Below are 26614 nucleotides of genomic sequence, written 5' to 3'. Positions count from 1 at the left end.
CATACAACCAGCTAGAATAACATAGAAATACATAAACAAGGAACAGTGCCCAAAAACCCCGGAATACTTAAATTAAATGCCCTTTTAGAAAAAACACCACCCCAAACCACATAAACCAAATACCCTCTGCCACGTCCTGACCAAACTACAATAACAATTAACCCTTATACTGGCCAGGACGTGACACTTATCAAGTGAACATCCCTGGTTATGCCTACTGCCTCTGATCTGGCGGACTCACTAAACACGTGCTTCGTTTGTAAATTATGTCTGAGTGTTGGAGTGTGCCCCTGGCTATCCGTCAATAAAATAAAAAATGTAATGGTGTCGTTTGCTTTGTAAGGAATTTGAAACGATTTATACTTTTGATACTTAAGTATATTTTAATCCAAATACTTTTAAACTTTTACTCAAGTAGTATTTTACTGGGTGACTTTTACTTGAGTCATTTTATATTAAGGTATCTTTACTTTTACTCAAGTATGACAATTGGGTACTTTTTCCACCACTGTGTCACATCCTGACCAGTAAAGGGGTTATTTGGTATTATAGTTTGGTCAGGACGTGGCAGGGGGTATTTGTTTTATGTGGTTCAGGGTGTGTTTGAGTGTGTGTTTATGTAGAGGGGCGTTTGATTTATGTATTTTGAGGTTTTGGTTTAGTTCTATATTGTATATTTCTATGTCGAGTCTAGGGTGTTTATTTCTATGTTTAGGTATTTGGGATTGGGGCCTTCAATTGGAGGCAGCTGTGTATCGTTGCCTCTGATTGAAGGTCCTATAATTAGGAGTATGTCTGTGTTGAGAATTATGGGAGGTTGTTTTTGCACTGCTAGGGTTAGTCTGCAAACTGTTATATTGTCGTCCATTTTCTTGTTTTGTGAAGTGTTCGTGGTTATTTAAAATAAACGTCAAAATGAGCACTCAACCCGCTGCGCCTTGGTCCATTCACTACGACGACCGTGACAGAACCTCCCACCAACAACGGACCAAGCAGCGGGGGATGGAGCAGCAAAGGAGTTATCTGGAGTCGTGGACCTGGGAGGAGATTCTAGCCGGAGAGGGCCCATGGAGGAAGGCTAAAGAGGACCGGGACTGTTACAGGGGTACACGGTTGGCATTTAAGCCTGAGGCAGCCCCAATAAAAAAAATTGGGGGGGGCACACGGGTAGTTTGGCTGGGCCAGGATTAAGCCCCAAGCCAACTCCCCGTGCTTATTGGAGGCAGCCTATTACTGGTCAGGTCCCGTGCTTTGGAGTGATGCACACAGCGTCGAGGCCAAGTATTCACAGGCCGGTGTGCGTGGTGCCAGCGCCCCGCATTTGCCAGGGGGAAGCGGGCATCCAGCCAGTAAGGGTGGAGCCAATACTGCGCTCAAGACCGCCAGTGCGTCTTCACGGCCCAGTGTATCCTGTTCCTGCTCCTCGCACTAGCCCTGAGGTGCGTGTCTCCAGTCTGGTACCTCCACTACCAGCCCCACGCATCAGGCTTCCAGTGCGTCAGCCTCGTCCCGAGCTTCCGGCGACAGTGCCTCGTCCCGAGCTTCCGGCGACAGTGCCTCGTCCCGAGCTTCCGGCGACAGTGCCTCGTCCCGAGCGTCCGGCGACAGTCCGGAGCTCCCAGAATCGCCCTACAGTTCGCAGCTCCCAGAATACAGTCCAGGGTCTAGAGTGACATGCTTCAGGCCGAGGTATTCAGTAGGGGTGGACTGGTCAGGTAGGGGACTAAGGCCTGAGCCTAAGCCACCTCCACTGTAGGAGGTTTGGGGAGGGGGGGGTGTAGCACGGGAGCCGTCGGCAGCCACCCTCCCTTCCCTCCCTTTAGTTTAGGGGTTTATTTTGTAGATATTTTGTTAGGTGCACCCGGGGTTTGCACCTTTGGGGGGGGGTGTACTGTCACGTCCTGACCAGTAAAGGGGTTATTTGGTATTATAATTTGGTCAGGACGTGGCAGGGGGTATTTGTTTTGTGGTTCAGGGTGTGTTTGAGTGTGTGTTTATGTAGAGGGGCGTTTGATTTATGTATTCTGGGGGTTTTGGTTTAGTTCTATATTGTATATTTCTGTCGAGTCTAGGGTGTTTATTTCTATGTTTAGGTATTTGGGATTGGGGCCTTCAATTGGCGGCAGCTGTGTATCGTTACCTCTGATTGTCCTATAATTAGGAGTATGTTTGTTGGGAATTGTGGGAGGTTGTTTTTGCACTGCTAGGGTTAGCCTGCAAACTGTTATATTGTCGTCCGGTTTCTTGTTTTGTGAAGTGTTTGTGGTTATTTAAAATAAACGTCAAAATGAGCACTCAACCCGCTGCGCCATGGTCCATTCACTACGACGACCGTGACACACTGGTACTAGGCAAAAAGTAAATATACACCTTTGAACTCACTGTCTTGGTCTCCATTCAACGACCCATGTGACAAATGCTTTGCAGGTTGAGGTGAAACAGGTGGTTGGATAGGTATAGTTAGGTACAGCAACAGGACATAACTCTTAAAAAGCCCAGTCTCAAACAGTGGTATTATGTGGTGCTCAATTGAATTTCCATTGCTTTTTAGATTTAGTCAAAAGCTTTGACCAGTGATTACCTCAACCTTTGTTCTGCAAGAAAGTCAGTAATGTTCTATTCTATTGATTAAGCAAAGTAAGTAATTTTCCTGACAACTCAGTTTTTTACTTTTTAAATCTCTTTTTCAAACTTGATAAATCATGTTTGTTTTCCTGTAACAGCACAAGGTGGAGTGGATGCCCTACTTGAGAATGGCCAGTATCTTTACCTAAATACTCAGCTTTGGCATGGGCCCAGTTGAGTCAGTCTCTTCATCCCAATAGCTTAAGCATTAATAATATGAGCCCAGTCAGTTAAAAATACTAGCTTATATTGAAGGGAAGTTACGTTGGCATTAAAGTATTTTATCCTAAAGCATACACGTTATCTCCAGTTCATGTTGATTCCAAAAGTTAGACTAACACTTTATAACTTCTGTTTCTTTGGGGATAAATAAAGTACAAAGTCATCGCATTATTCAATGGCTAGGATATAGGATATTAGCCCCAGTAGGGTGACAGTATTGGGACGGTCTCTGTATCTTTGCCTACAGCTGGAGTGATGGGTCCTCCCTACAGAGATCTTCAGCCAGACTACCCATCCAGCAGCTTACATGATAGCGGGCTCTATGATGTGGATCAACCTCTTCATTATAGGGATGATCTTTCCATTCCTGGTGGTGAGTGAGACAAACTCACACACACACCATGACTTTCTCTCTGGTATAATCTTCTCATCTGCTAGTGTCTTACTTCTCCCTCTCTGACACCTTTGTCTCTTTCTCTCTTCAGAGTGATCTGGGTGTGTTCTGCTTTGTCCCGTTCGCTACTGTCTGTTCCCTGTCTGCTCTGTACGTGGGCCTGGTTCTGCCTGAGACCAAAGGGAAAAACCTTGTCAGCCATCGCCAGCGAGTACTACAGGGTCCATGACAAGCAGGCTCAGTATCAGCTGGGAGAGGTCTGCCACTCCACTGCCCTGTAGGCCTACTGCTCTCTCACCCACGACCTATGACCTCTACACTGGGCCACAGCACTATTTAAGGCGTATTAATTAACCTTAATTAAGCAAGAGATTCCATATTTTCCATACTTTTGTATTTTGGGAAAAGCAGACAGGTGTATTTGCTTTAATTCAAAATGAATTTAAGGTTGAGTTAAATGCGGAAGACGCGTTTCAGTTGTACAACTGACTAGGTGTCCCCCTTTCCCTTTCAACCATCAATAAACTCATGGAGAGAAAATGTGTGTTGAGCACAGAGATCCTAAAGTTATGTAATTATTTGTTATTGAGTTGCCCTCCCATTGTTGGACATAAAAGACTGTAAAAACACCAGAAAATCTTAATTTAAGAAAGCTGTTCTCAAGAATTCCCACCAAAATAGACACATTATCATATAAGCAAGATTTGAGATGATTATCTTTTAGTCAAACATATCTGTTTGGGCTTCATGCAGTCAATTTGCAATTATCTTCCGGGCCCCAACCATCTGCTCCAGAAAAAATGTGTTGTTGATCCATGTCATTAAGCCATGGCAAAATGTTTAGAATTACAGGAAATTAGCTTTAAAAAGCAAGGAGGGGGGGCTTGCTCGAACCTTGTGGGGGTTAATCCACATGAAGCCTTAATGGTGAATTCTATATAAACTGATCAGGGAAGTTATGATGGGGTTTTTATGACCAATATTTCTATTGCGACAAGGATTTACCAAATCCCTATGAGCCTTTTTATTCCGTATCAATCTCAATCACATTGTGTTGTGATGAAAAAGGTACACTACATGGCGAAAGGTATGTGGATTCGGCTTTTTCAGCCACATCCGTTGCTGACAGGTGTATAAAATCGAGCACACCGCCATGCAATCTCCATAGACAAACATTGTCAGTAGAATGGCCTGTACTGAAGAACTCGGTGAGGCTCAGCTGCGAAGTGGTAGGCCACACAAGCTTACAGAATGGGATTGTCGAGTGCTGAAGCACGTCGCGAGTAAAAATTGTCTGTCCTCAGTTGCAACACTCACTGAGTTCCAAACCGGCTCTGGAAGCAATTTCAGCACAATAACTGTTTGTTGGGAGCTTCATGAAATGGGTTTCCATGGCCAAGCAGCCGCACACAAACCTAAGATCGCCATTTGCAATGCCAAGCATCAGTTGGAGTGGTGTAAAGCTCGCCGCCATTGGACACTGGAGCAGTGGAAATGTGTTCTCTGGAGTAATGAATCATGCTTCACCATTTGGCAGTCCGATGGACAAATTATGGGTTTGGCAGATTCCAGGAGAACGCTATCTGCTCCAATGCATAGTGTCAACTGTAAAGTTTGGTGGAGGAGGAATAATGGTCTGGGGCTGTTTTTCATGGTTCGGTCTAGGCCCCTTAGTTCAAGTGAAGGGAAATCTTAACGCTACAGCTTACAATGATATTCTAGACGATTCTGTGCTTCCAACTTTGTTGTAACAGTTTGATAATGCCCCCATGCACAAAGTGAAGTCCATACACAAATATTTTGTCTAGATCGGTGTGGAAGAACTTGACTGGCCTGCACAAAGCCCTAACCTCAACCCCATTTGAACACCTTTGGGATGAATTAGAACTCCGACTGCGAGCCAGGTCGAATCGCCCAACATCAGTGCCCGACCTCACAAATGTTCTTGTGGCTGAATGGAAGCAAGTCCCCGCAGCAATGTTAGTGGAAAGCCAGCCCAGAAGAATGGAGGCTGTTACAGCAGCACAATATTAATGCCCATGATTTTGGAATGAGATGTTCAACGAGCAGGTGTCCACATACTTTTGGCCATGTGTATATTCATATGAAATCCCATTTTTGATAACTTTGTTCTGTTCAGGTAAAATGTACAGTTCAACTGCTGCTGCCCCATGTGTCATAGGGTTATCATAAGGATATGGTGGATTATATTGTAACAACAAGGTGAAAAAAGCTATCCAAAGCAACAGACGCGAAGAGGGCATGAACAAAACCTATTCCCCTACTGAAAAGATTTGGCATGGGTCCTCAGATCCTCAAATGGTTCTACAGCTACACCATCGAGAGCATCCTGACTGGTTGCATCACTGCCTGGTATGGCAACTGCAAAGCCTCCGAACGCAAGGCACTACAGAGGGTAGTGCGGACGGCCCAGTACATCACTGGGGCCAAGCTTCCTACCATCCAGGACCTCTATACCAGGCGGTGTCAGAGGAATGCCCTAAAAATTGTCAAAGACTCCAGCCACCCTAGTCTTAAACTGTTCTCTCTGCTATCGCACGGCAAGTGGTACCAGAGCGCCAAGTCTAGGTTCAAGAGGCTTCTAAACAGCTTCTAACCCCAAGCCATACGACTCCTGAACATCTAATCAAATGGTTACCCAGACTATTTGCATTGCCCCCCCCCCCCCCCCTTTACACCGCTGCTACTCTGTTGTTATCATCTATGTATAGTCACTTTAATAGCTCTACCTACATGTACATATTACCTCAACTAACCGGTGCCCCCGCACATTGACTCTGTACCGGTACCCCCCTGTATATAGTCTCACTATTGTTATTTTACTGCTGCTCTTTAATTACTTGTTACTTTTATTATCCGTATTTTTTTAAACTGCATTGTTGGTTAGGGGCTCATAAGTAAGCGTTTCACTGTAAGGTCTACACCTTTTGTATTCGGCACGTACAACTAATGTCACACGCATCGTTGTAGGGAGTGGACCAAACTGCAAAAGGTATAGTGAACATCTTCTTTTTATTAAAAGGAAAAAGCAAAATACACTTACACAAAACAAATGACGAAAAACAGTCCCGTAAGGTGCTCAGACTATACAGGGAAACAACCACCCACAAACACAAAAGAAAATTAACCCACTTAAATATGGCCTCCAATTAGAGGCAACGACAACCAGCTTCCTCTAATTGGAGGTCGTTCCAAAACCCCAACATAGAAATAGAAAACCCAGATAAACACATAGAAATAGACAATATAGAACATACACCAAAACCCCCGAAACACACAAAACCACGAAGGGAGGGTGGCTACCGTCACCGACGGCTCCCGTGCTTCACCCCCCCCCCCAATCCTCCAAATACGGAGGTGGCTCAGGCTCCGGCTTAGGTCCCCATCCTAACCTGCCCACCCCCCTTGAAGGCTCATGGCTGTAGACCACTACTAAAGGCTCTGGGCTAAGGTGCGTCGCTGGAGACCTCGGGCCGAGGCGCGTCGCTGGAGACCTCGGTTGGCAGAGTGTGCTAAAGCAGTGAGTAAAACAAACTTAGGGAGTAGGCTTCTAATGTTAACATGCATGATACCATGGCTTTTATGGTTACAGAAGTCAACAAATGAGAGCACCTGGGGAGTGGGAGTGGAGCGAGGCACTTTAGGACCTGCTTAGCATCCACCGTTATTGCTCAGGCCGTGCTGGAAAGGACAATGTAAAAATAAAAATGTCAAACCAGCACAGTACGGTTCAGGTCACCCCTATAGTGTGAATCAAACATTAGAATGCACTGGACATACTGGAGAAAGCAATAAGCCTGCCTTATAGGATATTACTGAAAATATTACTGAAAATAGATTATTATTACTGAAAATAGATACATGCTCATGAATTGGTTCCTGAAAGGCTTACTTTTCTCTGTCATATGCTGTCTAATACATGTCCCTTGACAGATGGCCACTGTAACTCTATGGATCTGTTTGGATCTATTTGACATTGGTACTTGTGTGGACCATGTAGGATGGTTTAGGCCAGTTCTGCTTCCTGGTTTTTGTGGCATACTGCATGTTCAGCTCAGCATTCATGCTCTGCTTTATCCCAGAGACCAAAGGCAAGAGCATGGTGGAGCTCATGGAGGACTTTAACAAACTCAAATACAAGATCAAATCAAATCAATTCAAATTGTATTGGTCACATACAAATATTTAGCAGATGTTATCGCGGGTGTAGCGAAATGCTTGTGTTCCAAGCTCCAACAGTGCCGTAGTATCTAACAATTCACAACAATACACACAAGTCTAAAAGTAAAAGAATGGAATGGAATCAGCAATGTCGGAATGGTTTGAACTAAAATACAGCATATGCATATGAAATTAGTAATGTTAACATTATTAAAGTGACTATGGTTCCATTATTAAAGTGACTAGTGATTCCATGTCTATGTACATAGGGCAGCAGTCTCTAAGGTGCAGGGTTGAGTAACCGGGTGGTAGCCTGCACATGATGGCTATTTAAAAGTCTGATGGCCTTGAGATAGAAGCTGTTTTTCAGTCTCTCTTTTAAGTCTCTCTCGTCATTGTTGGTAATCAGGCCTACTGCTCTTGTCGTCTGCAAACTTGATGATTGAGTTGCAGGTGTGCATGGCCACGCAGTCATGGGTGAACAGGGAGTACAGGAGAGGACTGAGCACGTACCCCAGTGTTGAGGATCAGCGAAGTGGAGATGTTGTTTCCTACCTTCACCACCTGGGGGTGGCCCGTCAGGAAGTCCAGGAAACAGTTACACATTGCGGGGTTCAGACCCAGGGCCCCGAGCTTGATGATAAGCTTGGAGAGTACTATGGTGTTGAAGGCTGAGCTACAGTGGGGGAAAAAAGTATTTGATCCCCTGCTGATTTTGTACGTTTGCCCACTGACAAAGAAATGATCCATTTGTAATTTTAATGGTAGGTTTATTTGAACAGTGAGAGACAGAATAACAACAAAAATATCCAGAAAAACACATGTCAGAAATGTTATAAATTGCTTTGCATTTTAATGAGGGAAATAAGTATTTGACCCCCCCCTCAATCAGAAAGATTTCTGGATCCCAGGTGTCTTTTATACAGGGAACGAGCTGAGATTAGGAGCACACTCTTAAAGGGAGTGCTCCTAACCGCAGCTTGTTACCTGTAAAAAAGACACCTGTCTACAGAAGCAATCAATCAGATTCCAAACTCTCCACCATGGCCAAGACCAAAGAGCTCTCCAAGGATGTCAGGGACAAGATTGTAGACCTACACAAGGCTGGAATTGGCTACAAGACCATCGCCAAGCAGCTTGGTGAGAAGGTGACAACATTTGGTGCGATTATTCGCAAATGGAAGAAACACAAAAGAACTGTCAATATCCATCGGCCTGGGGCGCCATGCAAGATCTCACCTCCTGGAGTTGCAATGATCATGAGAACGGTGAGGAATCAGCCCAGAACTACACGGGAGGATCTTGTCAATGATCTCAAGGCAGCTGGGACCATAGTCACCAAGAAAACAATTGGTAACACACTACGCCGTGAAGGACTGAAATCCTGCAGTGCCCGCATGGTCCCCCTGCTCAAGAATACATATACAGGCCCGTCTGAAGTTTGCCAATGAACATCTGAATGATTCAGAGGACAACTGGGTGAAAGTGTTGTGGTCAGATGAGACCAAAATGGAGCTCTTTGACATCAACTCAACTCGCCGTGTTTGGAGGAGGAGGAATGCTGCCTATGACCCCAAGAACACCATCTCCACCGTCAAACATGGAGGTGGAAACATTATGCTTTGGGGGTGTTTTTCTGCTAAGGGGACAGGACAACTTCACTGCATCAAAGGGACGATGGACGGGGCCATGTACCGTCAAATCTTGGGTGAGAACCTCCTTCCCTCAGCCAGGGCATTGAAAATGGGTCGTGGATGGGTATTCCAGCATGACAATGACCCAAAACACACGGCCAAGGCAACAAAGGAGTGGCTCAAGAAGAAGCACATTAAGGTCCTGGAGTGGCCTAGCCAGTCTCCAGATCTTAATCCCATAGAACATCTGTGGAGGGAGCTGAAGGTTCGAGTTGCCAAACGTCAGCCTCGAAACCTTAATGACTTGGAGAAGATCTGCAAAGAGGAGTGGGACAAAATCCCTCCTGAGATGTGTGCAAACCTGGTGGCCAACTACAAGAAATGTCTGACCTCTGTGATTGCCAACAAGGGTTTTGCCACCAAGTACTAAGTCACGTTTTGCAGAAGGGTCAAATACTTATTTCCCTCATTAAAATGCAAATCATTTTATGACATTTTTGACATGCGTTTTTCTGGATTTTTTGTTGTTGTTATTCTGTCTCTCACTGTTCAAATAAACCTACTATTAAAATTATAGACTGATCATTTCTTTGTAAGTGGGCAAACGTACAAAATCAGCAGGGGATCAAATACTTTTTTCCACCACTGTATAGTCAATGAACAGCATTCTTACATAGGTATTCCTCTTGTCCAGATGGGATAGGGCAGTGTGCAGTGCATTGGCGATTGCATCTTCAGTGGATCTATTGGGGCAGTATGCAAATTGAAGTGGGTCTAGGGTGTCAGGTAAGGTGTAGGTGATATGATCCTTAACTAGCCTCTCAAAGCACTTCATGGTGACAGAAGTGAGTGCTACGTGGCGATAGTCATTTAGTTCAGTTATCTTTGCTTTCTTGGGTACAGGAACAATAGTGCACATCTTGAAGCAAGTGGGGACAGCAGACTGGATAGGGAGAGATTGAATATGTCCGTAAACACTCCAGTCAGCTGGTCTGCGCATGCTCTGAGGATGCGGCTAGGGATGCCGTCTAGACTGGCAGCCTTGCGAGGGTTAACATGTTTAAATGTCTTACTCATGTCGACCACGGTGAATGATAGCCCACAGTCCTTGGGAGCAGTCCGAGTCTGTGGCACTGTGTTATTCTCAAAGCGGGTGAAGGTGTTTAGCTTGTCCGGAAGCAAGACGTCGGTGTCCGCGATGAGCCTGGTTTTCCCTTTGTAGTCCGTGATTGTCTGTAGACCCTGCCACATACGTCTCCTGTCTGAGCCATTGAATTGCAACTCCACTTTGTCTCTGTACTAACTTTTTGCCTGTTTGATTGCCTTGCGAAGGGAATAGCTACACTGTTTGTATTCAACCATATTCCCAGTCACCTTGCCGTGGTTAAATGCAGTGGTTTGCATTTTCAGTTTTGCATGAAGGCTGCCATCTATCCACGGTTTTTGGTTTGGGTAGGTTTTAATGTCACAGTGGGAACAACATCCCCTATACACTACCTGATGAACTCAGTCACCGAAAAGGCTGACTTTTCTTGGAAAAGGCACCTAAAGGACACACAGACCATAAGAAACAAGATTCTCTGGTCTGATGAAACCAAGATTGAACTCTTTTGCCAGAATGTCAAGCGTCACGTCTGGAGGAAGCCTGGCACCATCCCTACGGTGAAGCATGGTGGTGGCAGTGTAACCGATGTGAAATGGCTAGCTAGTTAGCGGTGATGCGTGCTAATAGCGTTTCAATCGGTGATGTCACTCGCGCTGAGACCTTGAAGTAGTTGTTCACCTTGCTCTGCAAGGGCTGCGGCTTTTGTGGAGCGATGGGTAATGATGCTTCGAGGGTGGCTGTTGTCGATGTGTGCAGATGGTCCCTGGTTCGAGCCCAGGTAGGGGTGAGGAGAGGGACGGAAGCTAACTGTTACATTGATGCTGTTGACCCTGATCACTGGTTGCTGCGGAAAAGGAGGTCAAAAGGGGGGTGAGTGTAACCGATGTGAAATGGCTAGCTAGTTAGCGGTGGTGCGCGCTAATAGCGTTTCAATCGGTGACGTCAATCGCTCTGAGACCTTGAAGTAGTTGTTCCCCTTGTTCTGCAAGGGCCATGGCTTTTGTGGAGCGATGGGTAATGATGCTTCGAGGGTGGCTGTTGTCGATGTGTGCAGAGGGTCCCTGGTTCGAGCCCAGGTAGGGGCGAGGAGAGGGATGGAAGCTATACTGTTACAGCAGCATCATGCTGTGGGGATGTTTTTCAGCGGCAGGGACTGGGAGATTAGTCAGGATCTGGGGCGAAGGTTCAATACCTTAAGCACATAGCCACTCCTGCATTGTCTTAGCTTCGGGACAAGTCTCTGAATGTCCTTGAGTGGCCCAGCCCGGACTTGAACCCAATCAAACATCTCTGGAGAGACCTGAAAATAGTTGTACAGTGACGCTCCCCATCCAACCTGACAGAGCTTGAGAGGATCTGCTGAGAAGAATGGGAGAAACTCCCCAAATACAGTTGTGCCAAGCTTGTAGCGTCATACCCAAGAAGACCATAGGCTGTATTCACTGCCAAAGGTGCTTCAACAAAGTACTGAGTAAAGGGTCTGAATACTTATGTAAATATTATATTTTCATTATGGGGTATTGTGTGTAGATTGATGAGGGAAAAACTTTTTAATCCATTTTAGAATAAGGCTGTGACTTACATTTTTTGGGGAAAAAGTAAAGGGGTCTGAATACTTTCCGAATGCACTGTATATACATTAATAAACAAACATTACATTACATAACATTGTGTGCCCTCAGGCCACACTTGCCTGCCTGCCTGATTCTGACCTGATTACGAACCTCTGCCTTCCCTGACCCCGAGCCTGCCTGCCGTCCTGTACCTGCCTGATTCTGACCTGATCACGAACCTCTGACTGTCCTCGACCTGCCCTATGCCTGCCCCGTGTTTATAATAAATTATCTGAGAACTGTACTATCCGCCTCCTGTGTCTGCATCTTGGTCATATCCTGAGTCGTGATGAACGGAATAAAAGTGGGGATTTATTGCTCAGTCTAATTCATGTTGATAAAAAAAATCCATAGGCCTGATGGACACATGCTCAAACTTACACACTTTTGATAGACTTAAAGGGGCAATCTGTAGTTGCTACATCCACTTTTGGACTTATACATTTTATATATATATATATATATATATATATATATATATATATATATATATACTGCTCAAAAAAATAAAGGGAACACTTAAACAACACAATGTAACTCCAAGTCAATCACACTTCTGTGAAATCAAACTGTCCACTTAGGAAGCAACACTGATTGACAATAAATTTCACATGCTGTTGTGCAAATGGAATAGACAACAGGTGGAAATTATAGGCAATTAGCAAGACACCCCCAATAAAGGAGTGGTTCTGCATTTACATTTACATTTTAGTCATTTATCAGACGCTCTTATCCAGAGCGACTTACAGTAGTGAATGCATACATTTCATACATTATTATAATTTAAAAAAAGAATAATAATAATATATTTTTTTTTTCTGCAGGTGGTGACCACAGACCACTTCTCAGTTCCTATGCTTCCTGGCTGATGTTTTGGTCACTTTTTTGGTGCTTTCACTCTAGTGGTAGCATGAGCCGGAGTCTACAACCCACACAAGTGGCTCAGGTAGTGCAGCTCATCCAGGATGGCACATCAATGCCAGCTGTGGCAAGAAGGTTTGCTGTGTCTGTCAGCGTAGTGTCCAGAGCATGGAGGCGCTACCAGGAGACAGGCCAGTACATCAGGAGACGTGGAGGTGGCCGTAGGAGGGCAACAACCCAGCAGCAGGACCGCTACCTCCGCCTTTGTGCAAGGAGGAGCACTGCCAGAGCCCTGCAAAATAACCTCCAGCAGGCCACAAATGTGCATGTGTCTGCTCAAACGGTCAGAAACAGACTCCATGAGGGTGGTATGAGGGCCCGACGTCCACAGGTGGGAGTTGTGCTTACAGCCCAACACCGTGCAGGACATTTGGCATTTGCCAGAGAACACCAAGATTGGCAAATTCGCCACTGGCGCCCTGTGCTCTTCACAGATGAAAGCAGATTGACACTGAGCACATGTGACAGACGTGACAGAGTCTGGAGACGCCGTGGAGAACGTTCTGCTGCCTGCAACATCCTCCAGCATGACCGGTTTGGCGGTGGGTCAGTCATGGTGTGGGGGGGGCATTTCTTTGGGGGGCCGCACAGCCCTCCATGTGCTCGCCAGAGGTAGCCTGACTGCCATTAGGTACCGAGATGAGATCCTCAGACCCCTTGTGAGACCATATGCTGGTGCGGTTGGCCCTGGGTTCCTCCTAATGCAAGACAATGCTAGACCTCATGTGGCTGGAGTGTGTCAGCAGTTCCTGCAAGAGGAAGGCATTGATGCTATGGACTGGCCTGCCCGTTCCCCAGACCTGAATCCAATTGAGCACATCTGGGACATCATGTCTCTCTCCATCCACCAACGCCACGTTGCACCACAGACTGTCCAGGAGTTGGCGGATGCTTTAGTCCAGGTCTGGGAGGAGATCCCTCAGGAGACCATCCGCCACCTCATCAGGAGCATGCCCAGGCGTTGTAGGGAGGTCATACAGGCACGTGGAGGCCACACACACTACTGAGCCTCATTTTGACTTGTTTTAAGGACATTACATCAAAGTTGGATCAGCCTGTAGTGTGGTTTTCCACTTTAATTTTGAGTGTGATTCCAAATCCAGACCTCCATGGGTTGATAAATTGGATTTCCATTGATTATTTTTGTGTGATTTTGTTGTCAGCACATTGAACTATGTAAAGAAAAAGGTATTTAATAAGATTATTTCATTCATTCAGATCTAGGATGTGTTATTTTAGTGTTCCCTTTATTTTTTTGAGCAGTGTATATATATGACCATATCTAAGTGCTCGTTTCTCAGGAAAAAAAAGGCATCATATTCTTCTTGGTAGTGTATATGAACAGATTTTAATAAGATTTCATGTTGCTAAAACATTGTCAGCCTATAGGGAGGAGGTCAGAGACCTGACAGTGTGGTACGATGACACCAACTTCTCCCTAAACGTGATCAAGACAAAGGAGTTGATTGTGGACTACAGGGAAGGAGGATCGAACATACCCCCATTCACATTGATGGGAGTGTAGTGAAGCAGGTCGAGAGCTTCAAGTTCCTTGGTGTCCACATCACCAACAAACTATCATGGTCAAAACACACCAAAAAAGTTGTGAAGAGGGCACGACAATGCCTATTCCCCCTCAGGAGACTGAAAAGATATGGCATGGGTCCTCAGATCCTCAAAAAGATCTACAGCTGCACCATCCTGACTGGTTACATCATCGCCTGGTATGGCAACTGCTCTGCATCCGACCGCAAGGTGCTACAGAGGGTACTGCTTACTGCCCAGTACATCACTGGGGCCAAGCTTCCTGACATCCAGGACCTCTATACCAGGTTGTGTCAGAAGAAGGTCCTAAAAATTGTCAAACACTCCAGCCACCTTAGTCATAGACTGTTCTCTCTGCTACCTCAAGGCAAGCGGTACCGGAACGCCAAGTCTAGGTCCAAAAGGCTCCTTTCCAGCTTCTACCTCCAAGCCATAAGAGTGTTAAACAGTTAATCAAATGGCTACCCAGACTATTTGCATTGACCCCTTCTTTTTTTACGCTGCTGCTACTAGCTGTTTATTAGCTATGCATAGTCAATTTACCCCTACCTACATGCCTCAATTACCTTGACTAACCTGTATCCCCGCCCATTGACTGGGTACAGGTACCCCCTGTATACAGTATAGCCTCGTTATTGTTATTTTACTGTGTTACTTTTTTTTAAACTTTAGTTTATCCAGTAAATATTCTCTTCAATCTTATTTTCTCAACTGCATTGTTGGTTAAGGGCTTGTAAGTAAGCATTTCACGGTAAGGTCTACACATGTTGTATTCGGCGCATGCGACAAATACAATTTGATTTGATTTGGCTTTAAGAGATGTGCTCTGTTTACTTGTTAATTTGAACCATGTGGCTTTACAGCAGCTAGTATGAAATACTGTTCTTGAATTCTACTGTGACCAGTTTTTGTTAAAGAAGATACTCCAAAAAAATATGTCGCTATATTCTAGTCGGGGGTCCTATGTATCTTGAAAGGATTTTTAAAAGTTGTATCAGTCAGAAATTGCCTTGTGATGAAAATGAAGAAAAAATATATTGTTATCAAATTTGGAATGGTGAAAAAATGATGTTCAGGTAAATGTACAGTTCAACTGCTGCTGCCCCATGTATCATAGGGTTATCATAAGGATATGGTGGATGATATTTTAACAAAGTGAAACAATTCTATCCAAAGCTGCTGTATGTTCAGAGAAATATTATACTGTATATATATATATAATTTCACAAATCATTATTATCAAATGATCCAACTGTCTGTTGTTTTGAAAATGGTGTGTTCTATTTCATTGTTTAGAATAGATTGTGATAATAAATTGTGTTTGATTTATCTTCTTGTTGTTGTAATTTAATATAATTCTGTTATGTTGGAAAATAAATGATCTTGTAAGTTAATAAGTATTTACAGGCTTTCTTCTTTGGTCACAAGTGGTCTACCATTCCATAGGCATCCTTTAGACAACTCAATCAACACATTTGTTATGGCAAGAACATGATGACCCCAGATTTGTCCAAATAAACAAGACCATGCAAGGTATCTGTCTATGTGAACCATATTAGAGCCACATGGAGGACCAGCAGAGAACACTGAGTAAGATATAAACTAACTGATTACACAATATGCCAAACACTGGACATAAAGGGAGACCCCTATGTCATTGCATATTCTTTATTATGGCAGGAAATTTTACTATCGGTCAGGAACATTGGTTATTTTATCATCAACCAAATTAGCATCACAAAGGTTTTTGTAAATCATAAATAGTGCATTCATATGCCAACAATTAGAATATCAAATGATCTAATTTGGATCATTAAATAGTTATCAGTACATACAGCAATAATAACAAACATATTGTCAATATTCTTTGGTATCGCATTCGCAAGATAATAGTTATGAAAATCAACTGCTAGATACACTATATTTGTCATATCCACATGAAAATGATTGAATGATAAAGTATATGTTTTATTCTCATCTCGAGTTAGTATATCAGGTCAGAAGTACGGTACATAATTGGAGATAAGCCTTTGCCTGTTTCTTTATTCTTTTTAATGATCAATTCTCTTTTAGTTTATTGCCAATAACAATCACCAGTACAGGACAATGTTGTCAATAACAATCACCAGTACAGGACAATGTTGTCAATAACAATCACCAGTACAGGACAATGTTGTCAATAACAATTACCAGTACAGGACAATGTTGTCAATAACAATCACCAGTACGGGACAATGTTGTCAATAACAATCACCAGTACAGGACAATGTTGTCAATAACAATCATCAGTACGGGACAATGTTGTCAATAACAATCACCAGTACGGACGGCACAATCCCGTCGGCTGTGCAATAACAATCACCAGTACAGGACAATGTTGTCAATAACAATCACCAGTACAGGACAATGTTGTCAATAACAATCACCAGTACAGGACAATGTTGTCAATAACAATCACCAGTACAGGACAATGTTGTCAATAACAATCACCAGTACAGGACAATGTTGTCAATAACAATCACCAGTACAGGACAATGTTGTCAATAACAATCACCAGTACAGGACAATGTTGTCAATAACAATCACCAGTACAGGACAATGTTGTCAATAACAATCACCAGTACAGGACAATGTTGTCAATAAGGCCAACGCTCGTTATCAGTGGGAAGGAATCTGGTGAGATCCAGTTTGGACCAGTAAGATGTTCCTGGTTCAGTCCTGTTCCTCTCACTGTTCAGTGATCACTAATCTGCACTCTCTCTCTACCCCCCATCTCTCTCTTTCTCTCCTCCTCCTCCTCTCCAACAAGGTTTTCTTCCACTACAACCCAGAAGATGTGATTAATAACAGTTTCGGGGATAGGACCGTGGTATCGGTGGGGTTAAATGTTCCTTGGTGTCTGTTTCCCTCCATCTCCCTCAGCAGCAGCAGGCGATCAACCAACTGTCCACCTGCTCTCCTGTTCCAGCCAGCATCCAGGGAGCCTCAGACGAAAAGATGGGAAAAGTACTCAATGATCTGGTAAGACAACAACACATCACTCACATAATTGATGATGAGGCTCATACTGAAATTATTCAATAAATAGTTTTGAAAAAAGAGACTCCGCACTCTGCCATTTCTACTCCTATGTTGTTTATACTGAGAGACATCCTACAATTACAATAAAAATTAAAAAAACACAATTGTTGAGTTAAAAACTGTGCACAACACTTTATTTGACTGTTGACTGTAATCTATCAAACTTGTATCATGTCTGTAATGTTGCTCTTTGTTTCATTGAGACGTAACTCAGTTTAGAATTCTTAGTTACTGTAAGACATCCTTGTTTATATTCTTGGTGCAGTACTGGAGGCGTTGGTTGACGTTGGTATTGACGTTGGTATTGGGAATTGGGGGATCATTTTAATATGGGATGCAAGTTTCCATCATGGCTTCTCTAGCAGAGGTAAGAAAGCTGTCTGATGATCAGCTCTAAGGAGTTGAATATAAACTTGATAATGAGGAATAGCATTGAGGGATAAAAGTGAAGATGTAATCTGATTTAAGATTGATACCTCCTTGCCTGTTGGTGTAACAGTGTAGGTTCCGTCCCTCTCTTCGCCCCAACCTGGGCTCGAACCAGGGACCCTTGCACACATCAACAAATGACACCCACGAAGCATCGTTACCCATCGCACCACAAAAGCAGCGGCCCTTGCAACGCAAGGGGAAACCCTACTTCAAGTCTGGAAGAAGCTAGCTAGCTAACGAAGAACAACAAAGAATATCTAGTTAACAGAAGAAAAGAAAGAGAAAATCAGGACAGAAGAAAAAGGATATCAAAGTGAAACAGTTCTCTAAAGACACAGGAGACAATAATACAAGAAACAACACTTCTGTAGCTTGTCAACTATGTGTCTGTCTATCCCTGTTCTCTCCTCCCTGCACAGGCCATACAAACGCTTCACACCGCGTGGCCGCTGCCACTCCAACCTGGTGGTCCCAGCGCGCACGACCCACGTGGAGTTCCAGGTCTCCGGCAGCCTCTGGAACTGCCGGTCTGCAGCCAACAAGGCTGAGTTCATCTCAGCCTATGCTACCCTCCAGTCCCTAGACTTCCTGGCGCTGACGGAAACATGGATTACCACAGATAACACTGCTACTCCTACTGCTCTCTCTTCGTCTGCCCACGTGTTCTCGCATACCCCTAGAGCATCGAGCCAGCGGGGTGGTGGCACTGGAATCCTCATCTCTCCCAAGTGGACATTCTCTCTTTCTCCCCTGACTCATCTGTCTATCTCCTCATTTGAATTCCATGCTGTCACAGTTACCAGCCCTTTCAAGCTTAACATCCTTATCATTTATCGCCCTCCAGGTTCCCTTGGAGAGTTCATCAATGAGCTTGACGCCTTGATAAGTTCCTTTCCTGAGGATGGCTCACCTCTCACAGTTCTTGGTGACTTTAACCTCCCCACGTCTACCTTTGACTCATTCCTCTCTGCCTCCTTCTTTCCACTCCTCTCCTCTTTTGACCTCACCCTCTCACCTTCCCCCCCTACTCACAAGGCAGGCAATACGCTTGACCTCATCTTTACTAGATGCTGTTCTTCCACTAATCTCATTGCAACTCCCCTCCAAATCTCCGACCACTACCTTGTATCCTTTTCCCTCTTGCTCTCATCCAACACTTCTCACTCTGCCCCTACTCGGATGGTATTGCGCCATCCCAACCTTCGCTCTCTCTCTCCCGCTACTCTCTCCTCTTCCATCCTATCATCTCTTCCCTCTGCTCAAACCTTCTCCAACCTATCTCCTGATTCTGCCTCCTCAACCCTCCTCTCCTCCCTTTCTGCATCCTTTGATTTTCTCTGTCCCCTATCCTCCAGGCCGGCTCGGTCCTCCCCTCCTGCTCCGTGGCTCGACGACTCACTACGAGCTCACAGAACAAGGCTCCGGGCAGCCGAGCGGAAATGGAGGAAAACTCGCCTCCCTGCGGACCTGGCATCCTTTCACTCACTCCTCTCTACATTCTCCTCTTCTGTCTCTGCTGCTAAAGCCACTTTCTACCACTCTAAATTCCAAGCATCTGCCTCTAACCCTAGGAAGCTCTTTGCTACCTTCTCCTCCCTCCTGAATCCTCCTCCCCCTCCCCCCCCCTCCTCCCTCTCTGCGGATGACTTCGTCAACCATTTTGAAAAGAAGGTTGACGATATCCGATCCTCGTTTGCTAAGTCAAACGACACCGCTGGTCCTGCTCACACTGCCCTACCCTGTGCTTTGACCTCTTTCTCCCATCTCTCTCCAGATGAAATCTCGCGTCTTGTGACGGCCGGCCGCCCAACAACCTGCCCACTTGACCCTATCCCCTCCTCTCTTCTCCAGACCATTTCCGGAGACCTTCTCCCCTTCCTCACCTCGCTCATCAACTCATCCTTGACTGCTGGCTACGTCCCTTCCGTCTTCAAGAGAGCGAGAGTTGCACCCCTTCTGAAAAAACCTACACTCGATCCCTCCGATGTCAACAACTACAGACCAGTATCCCTTCTTTCTTTTCTCTCCAAAACTCTTGAACGTGCCGTCCTTGGCCAGCTCTCCTGCTATCTGTCTCAGAATGACCTTCTTGATCCTAATCAGTCAGGTTTCAAGACTGGGCATTCAACTGAGACTGCTCTTCTCTGTGTCACGGAGGCTCTCCGCACTGCTAAAGCTAACTCTCTCTCCTCTGCTCTCATACTTCTAGACCTATCTGCTGCCTTTGATACTGTGAACCATCAGATCCTCCTCTCCACCCTCTCCGAGTTGGGCATCTCCGGCGCGGCCCACGCTTGGATTGCGTCCTACCTGACAGGTCGCTCCTACCAGGTGGCGTGGCGGGAATCTGTCTCGGCACCATGCGCTCTCACCACTGGTGTCCCCCAGGGCTCTGTTCTAGGCCCTCTCCTATTCTCGCTATACACCAAGTCACTTGGCTCTGTCATATCCTCACATGGTCTCTCCTATCATTGCTATGCAGACGACACACAATTAATCTTCTCCTTTCCCCCTTCTGATAACCAGGCGGCGAATCGCATCTCTGCATGTCTGTCAGACATATCAGTGTGGATGACGGATCACCAGCTCAAGCTGAACCTCGGCAAGACGGAGCTGCTCTTCCTCCCGGGGAAGGACTGCCCGTTCCATGATCTCGCCATCACGGTTGACAACTCCCTTGTGTCCTCCTCCCAGAGTGCTAAGAACCTTGGCGTGATCCTGGACAACACCCTGTCGTTCTCCACTAACATCAAGGCGGTGACCCGATCCTGTAGGTTCATGCTCTACAACATTCGCAGAGTACGACCCTGCCTCACACAGGAAGCGGCGCAGGTCCTAATCCAGGCACTTGTCATCTCCCGTCTGGATTACTGCAACTCGCTGTTGGCTGGGCTCCCTGCCTGTGCCATTAAACCCCTACAACTCATCCAGAACGCCGCAGCCCGTCTGGTGTTCAACCTTCCCAAGTTCTCTCACGTCACCCCGCTCCTCCGCTCTCTCCACTGGCTTCCAGTTGAAGCTCGCATCCGCTACAAGACCATGGTGATTGCCTACGGAGCTGTGAAGGGAACGGCACCTCCATACCTTCAGGCTCTGATCAGGCCCTACACCCAAACAAGGGCACTGCGTTCATCCACCACTGGCCTGCTGGCCCCCCTACCTCTGAGGAAGCACAGTTCCCGCTCAGCCCAGTCAAAACTGTTCGCTGCTCTGGCACCCCAATGGTGGAACAAGCTCCCTCACGACGCCAGGACAGCGGAGTCAATCACCACCTTCCGGAGACACCTGAAACCCCACCTCTTTAAGGAATACCTAGGATAGGATAAAGTAATCCTTCTAACCCCCCCCTTAAAATATTTAGATGCACTATTGTAAAGTGGTTGTTCCACTGGATATCATAAGGTGAATGCACCATTTTGTAAGTCGCTCTGGATAAGAGCGTCTGCTAAATGACTTAAATGTAAATGTAAATGTAAGTCTCAGAGCGAGTGACGTCACTGATTGAAACGCTATTAGCGCGCGCCACCGCTAACTAACTAGCCATTTCACATCGGTTACACTCACCCCCCTTTTGACCTCCTCCTTTTCCGCAGCAACCAATGATCCGGGTCACGGCACCAATGTAACAGTGTAGGTTCTGTCCCTCTCTTCGCCCCAACCTGGGCTCGAACCAGGGACCCTTGCACACATCAACAACTGACACCCACAAAGCATAATTTCCCATCGCGCCACAAAAGCCGCGGCCCTTGCAACGCAAGGGGAAACCCTACTTCAAGTCTCAGAGCAAGTGACGTCACTGATTGAAACGCTATTAGCGCGCACCACCGCTAACTAACTAGCCATTTCACATCGGTTACATTGGCATGTGACTGAGCCTGTAAAGATATCACAAAGAAAAACCTATATGGCCTGAGCCACATAGGAGCACAAATTAGCTTTACAGTAAGAAAATGCAATTATTATTATTGTTATTACGTTGATATGTCACAATTACACTACAGTATTACAGTATTGCAATTTTTCAATTGAGTGTGTGCCAAAAGGTGCAAACAGCAGGGTGCATACAAAGTGTGAGAGCGTAAACAAAGTGTCCAGTTTCCCAGGAGAACAGGGAGATATCGTATCACTTCCCAGCCAGAGGAGGGAGTGACCTAATCCTAATGGATAGCACTGTGATCAACAGTTCATCAGCAGCAGCTTTTTCTCCAATCCAATTTATACAGATCCGACAGAGTATTGTCATATCATGTGAGCAGACAGAAAGAAAACATGGTGGGGTTGAGGTTACAGGACTGTTGTTGGAGTATTTGAAGTATACCATGTTGCTTTAGCCATCATAAGCAGGGTCAAGTCAAACCGAAGTTTATTGGTCGCGTACACAGATTTGCATATGTTATCGCAGGTGCAGCTAAATGCTTGTGTTCCTAGCTCTGGCAGTGTAGTAATAATACCTAGAAATACAAAACAATACGCAATTAATTTTTTTTAAAGTCCAAAATTTTAAAAGTCAAATTAAGAAATATCAGAACGAGCAATGTCAGAGTCCGTAGTATGGTGTGTCTATATATCTCTATACAGTATGGACAGTACATGAATAGAAACGGTGTGTACAGCAGTAGCTAGAGATGAATGACTACACTCTCAGAAAAAAAGATGCTATTTAGAACCTAAAAGGGTTCTTCCGTTTCTTTCTAAGAGTTTACAGTATATACATATAGTGGGTTAAACAGCATGTAAACATTAAAGTGACCAGTGTTAAATGACTATGTACAGTTGTGGCCAAAGGTTTGAGAATGACACAAATATTAATTTTCACAAAGTCTGCTGCCTCAATTTGTATGATGGCAATTTGCATATACTCCAGAATGTTATGAAGAGTGATCAGATGAATTGCAATTAATTGCAAAGTCCCTCTTTGCCATGAAAATGAACTGAATCCCCCAAAAACATTTCCACTGCATTTCAGCCCTGCCACAAAAGGACCAGCTGACATCATGTCAGTGATTCTCTCGTTAACACGGGTGTGAGTGTTGACGAGGACAAGGCTGGAAATCACTCTGTCATGCTGATTGAGTTCGAATAACAGACTGGAAGCTTCAAAAGGAGGGTGGTGCTTGGCATCATTGTTCTTCCTCGGTCAACCATGGTTACCTGCAAGGAAACACGTGCCGTCATCATTGCTTTGCACAAAAAGGGCTTCACAGGCAAGGATATTGCTGCCAGTAAGATTGCACCTAAATCAACCATTTATCGGATCATGAAGAAGTTCAAGGAGAGCGGTTCAATTGTTGTGTAGAAGGATTCTGGGTGCCCAAGAAAGTCCAGCAAGCGCCAGGACCGTCTCCTAAAGTTGATTCAGCTGAGGGATCGGGGCACCACCAGTACAGAGCTTGCTCAGGAATGGCAGCAGGCAGGTGTGAGTGCATCTGCACGCACAGTGAGGCGAAGACTTTTGGAGGATGGCCTGGTGTCAAGAAGGGCAGCAAAGAAGTCACTTCTCTCCAGGAAAAACATCAGGGACAGACTGATATTCTGCAAAAGGTACCGGGATTAGAATGCTGAGGACTGGGGTAGTCATTTTCTCTGATGAATATCCTTTCTGATTGTTTGGGGCATCCAGAAAAAAGCTTGTCCAGAGAAGACAAGGTGAGCGCTACCATTAGTCCTGTGTCATGCCAACAGTAAAGCATCCTGAGACCATTCATGTGTGGGGTTGCTTCTCAGCCAAGGGAGTGGTCTCACTCACAATTTTGCCTAAGAACACAGTCATGAATAAAGAATGGTACCAACACATCCTCCGAGACCAATTTCTCCCAACCATCTAGGAACAGTTTGGTGACGAACAATGCCTTTTCCAGCATGATGGAGCACCTTGCCATAAGGCAAAAGTGATAAGTGGCTCAGGGAACAAAACATTGATATTTTGGGTCCATGGCCAGGAAACTCCCCAGACCTTAATCCCATTGAGAACTTGTGGTCAATCCTCAAGAGGTGGGTGGACAAACAAAAACCCACAAATTCTGACAAACTCCAAGCATTGATTATGCAAGAATGGGCTGCCATCAGTCAGGATGTGGCTCAGAAGTTAATTGACAGCATGCCAGGGTGGATTGCAGAGGTCTTGAAAAAGAAGGGTCAACACTGCAAATATTGACTCTTTGCATCAACTTCATGTAATTGTCAATAAAAGCCTTTGACACTTATGAAATGCTTGTAATTATACTTCAGTATTCCATAGTAACATCTGACAAAAATATCTAAAGACACTGAAGCAGCAAACTTTGTGAAAATTAATATTTATGTCATTCTCAAAACTTTTGGCCACGACTGTACATAGGGCAAAACAGTCTCTAAGGTGCAGGGTAGATTGTCAAGTTGTAGCCGGCAAGCAACAGATTTGAATGTTCATTCAACTTTTAAAACATCAAATCAAAATCAAATTCATTTTATCCGTCACATGCTTTTGTAAATGATAGGTGTAGACTAAAAGTTAAATGCTAACTTACAGGCCATTCCCAACAATGAGAGGAAGAAAATTGAGAAGTAATAACATGTAATGATAAAATTAATAATAAATACACAATGAGTAGCGATAACTTGGCTAGAGAGAGTACACAGGGTACCAGTACCGAGTCAATGTGCAGAGGTACGAGGTAACTTATACTTTTTCCACATTTAGTTGTGTTTCAAAGGGGGATTAAAATTGATTAATTGTAATTTTTTGTCAATGATCTACACAAAATACTCTGTAAAGTCAAAGTAAAAGAGTATGAAAAATAAAACTCAAATTTATCTTGATTAGATAAGTATTCAACCCCCTGAGTCAATGCATGTTAGAATCACCTTTGGCAGTAATTACAGCTGTGAGTCTTTCTGGGTAAATCTGTAAGAGCTTTGCACATCTAGATTGTGCAATATTTGCAAATTATATTTGTTTTAATTCTTCAAGCTCTGTAAAGTTGGTTGTTGATCATTGCTAGACAGACATTTTCAAGTCTTGCTATAGATTTTCAAACCGATTTAAGTCTATACTGTAACTAGCTCACTGAGGAACATTCAATGTTGTCTTGGTAAGAAACTCCAGTGTATATATAGCTTTGTGGTTAAGGTTATTGTCCTGCTGAAAGGTAAATTTGTCTCCCAGTGTCTGTTGGAAAGTAGACTGAACCAGGTTTTCCTCTAGGATTTTGTCTGTGCTTAGCTCTATTCCGTTTCTTTTTATCATAAAAAAACTCCTTAGTCCTTGCCGATGACAAGCATACCCATAACATGATGCAGCAACCACCAATATGAAGAGTTGTACTCATTGATGTATACGAAACGCTTCAGTCTGGTTTTAGACCCCATCATAGCACTGAGACTGCACTTGTGAAGGTGGTAAATTACCTTTTAATGACGTCAGACCGAGACTCTGCGTCTGTCCTCGTGCTCCTAGATCTTAGTGCTGCTTTTGATACCATCGATCACCACATTCTTTTGGAGAGATTGGAAACCCAAATTGGTCTACATGGACAAGTTCTGGCCTGGTTTAGGTGTTATCTGTCGGAAAGATATCAGTTTGTCTCTGTGAATGGTTTGTCCTCTGACAAATCAACTGTAAATTTCGGTGTTCCTCAAGGTTCCGTTTTAGGACCACTATTGTTTTCACTATATATTTTACCTCTTGGGGATGTCATTCGAAAACATAATGTTAAATTTCACTGCTATGCGGATGACACACAGCTGTACATTTCAATGAAACATGGTGAAGCCCCAAAATTGCTCTCGCTAGAAGCCTGTGTCTCAGACATAAGGAAGTGGATGGCTGCAAACGTTCTACTTTTAAACTCGGACAAAACAGAGATGCTTGTTTTAGGTCCCAAGAAACAAAGAGATCTTCTGTTGAATCTGACAATTAATCTGGATGGTTGTACAGTCGTCTCAAATAAAACTGTGAAGGACCTCAGCGTTACTCTGGACCCTGATCTCTCTTTTGAAGAACATATCAAGACTGTTTCAAGGACAGCTTTTTTCCATCTACGTAACATTGCAAAAATCAGAAACTTTCTGTCCAAAAATGACGCAGAAAAATTAATCCATACCTTTGTTACTTCTAGGTTGGACTACTGCAATGCTCTACTTTCCGGCTACCCGGATAAAGCACTAAATAAACTTCAGTTGTGAATATATAATTTCTTGTTCTCTGGTTAGTTTACCCTCTTAATTATCAGTTGTTCTAGCCTGGTCAAGCATTCTGACCTCTGTGTTGTGCTCACAGTGCAGCGGTTAGCATGGTTGACCAGGCTGCATTGGTTCATGTTCATAACACCTTAACACACATCCTCAGAACCCACAGTCACAGCACAGTTACATAGATTACATCCACCCTTCCAGAGTTCACACTGTTCAGTGAAATCCCCTTCGTGCTCAGCCCCCTCCTGTACTCCCTATTCACCCATGACTGTGTGGCCATGCACGCCTCCAACTCAATCATCAAGTTTGCAGACGACACTACAGTGGTAGGCTTGATTACCAACAATGACGAGACAACCTACAGGGAGGAGGTGAGGGCTCTGGGAGTGTGGTGCCAGGAAAATAACCTCTCACTCAACGTCAACAAAACAATGGAGATTATCGTAGACTTCAGGAAACAGCAGGGGGAGCACCCCCCTATCCACATCGACGGGACCGCAGTGGAGAAGGTGGAAAGCTTCAAGTTCCTTGGCAAACAGATCACTGACAAACTGAACTGGACCACCCACACAGACAGTGTGGTGAAGAAGGCGCATCCTGTTGGGCTATATCACCGCCTGGTATGGCAACTGCACCACCCGCAACCGCAGGGCTCTCCAGAGGGTGGTGCAGTCTGCCCAACGCATCA

At 44.7% G+C, this 26614-nt stretch overlaps 1 pseudogene; it reads left to right on the top strand.

Annotated features, from left to right (window-relative positions):
- LOC106583373 (solute carrier family 2, facilitated glucose transporter member 11-like) overlaps nucleotides 1-26614 on the top strand; it is a 38275-nt pseudogene that overhangs the window by 8813 nt on the left and 2848 nt on the right.

This window comes from Salmo salar, chromosome 22, assembly GCF_965601325.2.
Source record: "Salmo salar chromosome 22, fSalSal1, whole genome shotgun sequence".
In the NCBI taxonomy this organism is placed as follows: Eukaryota; Metazoa; Chordata; class Actinopteri; order Salmoniformes; family Salmonidae; genus Salmo; species Salmo salar.
Note: the sequence above shows the minus strand (reverse complement) of the source record. Positions and strands in the feature narration are given on the sequence as shown.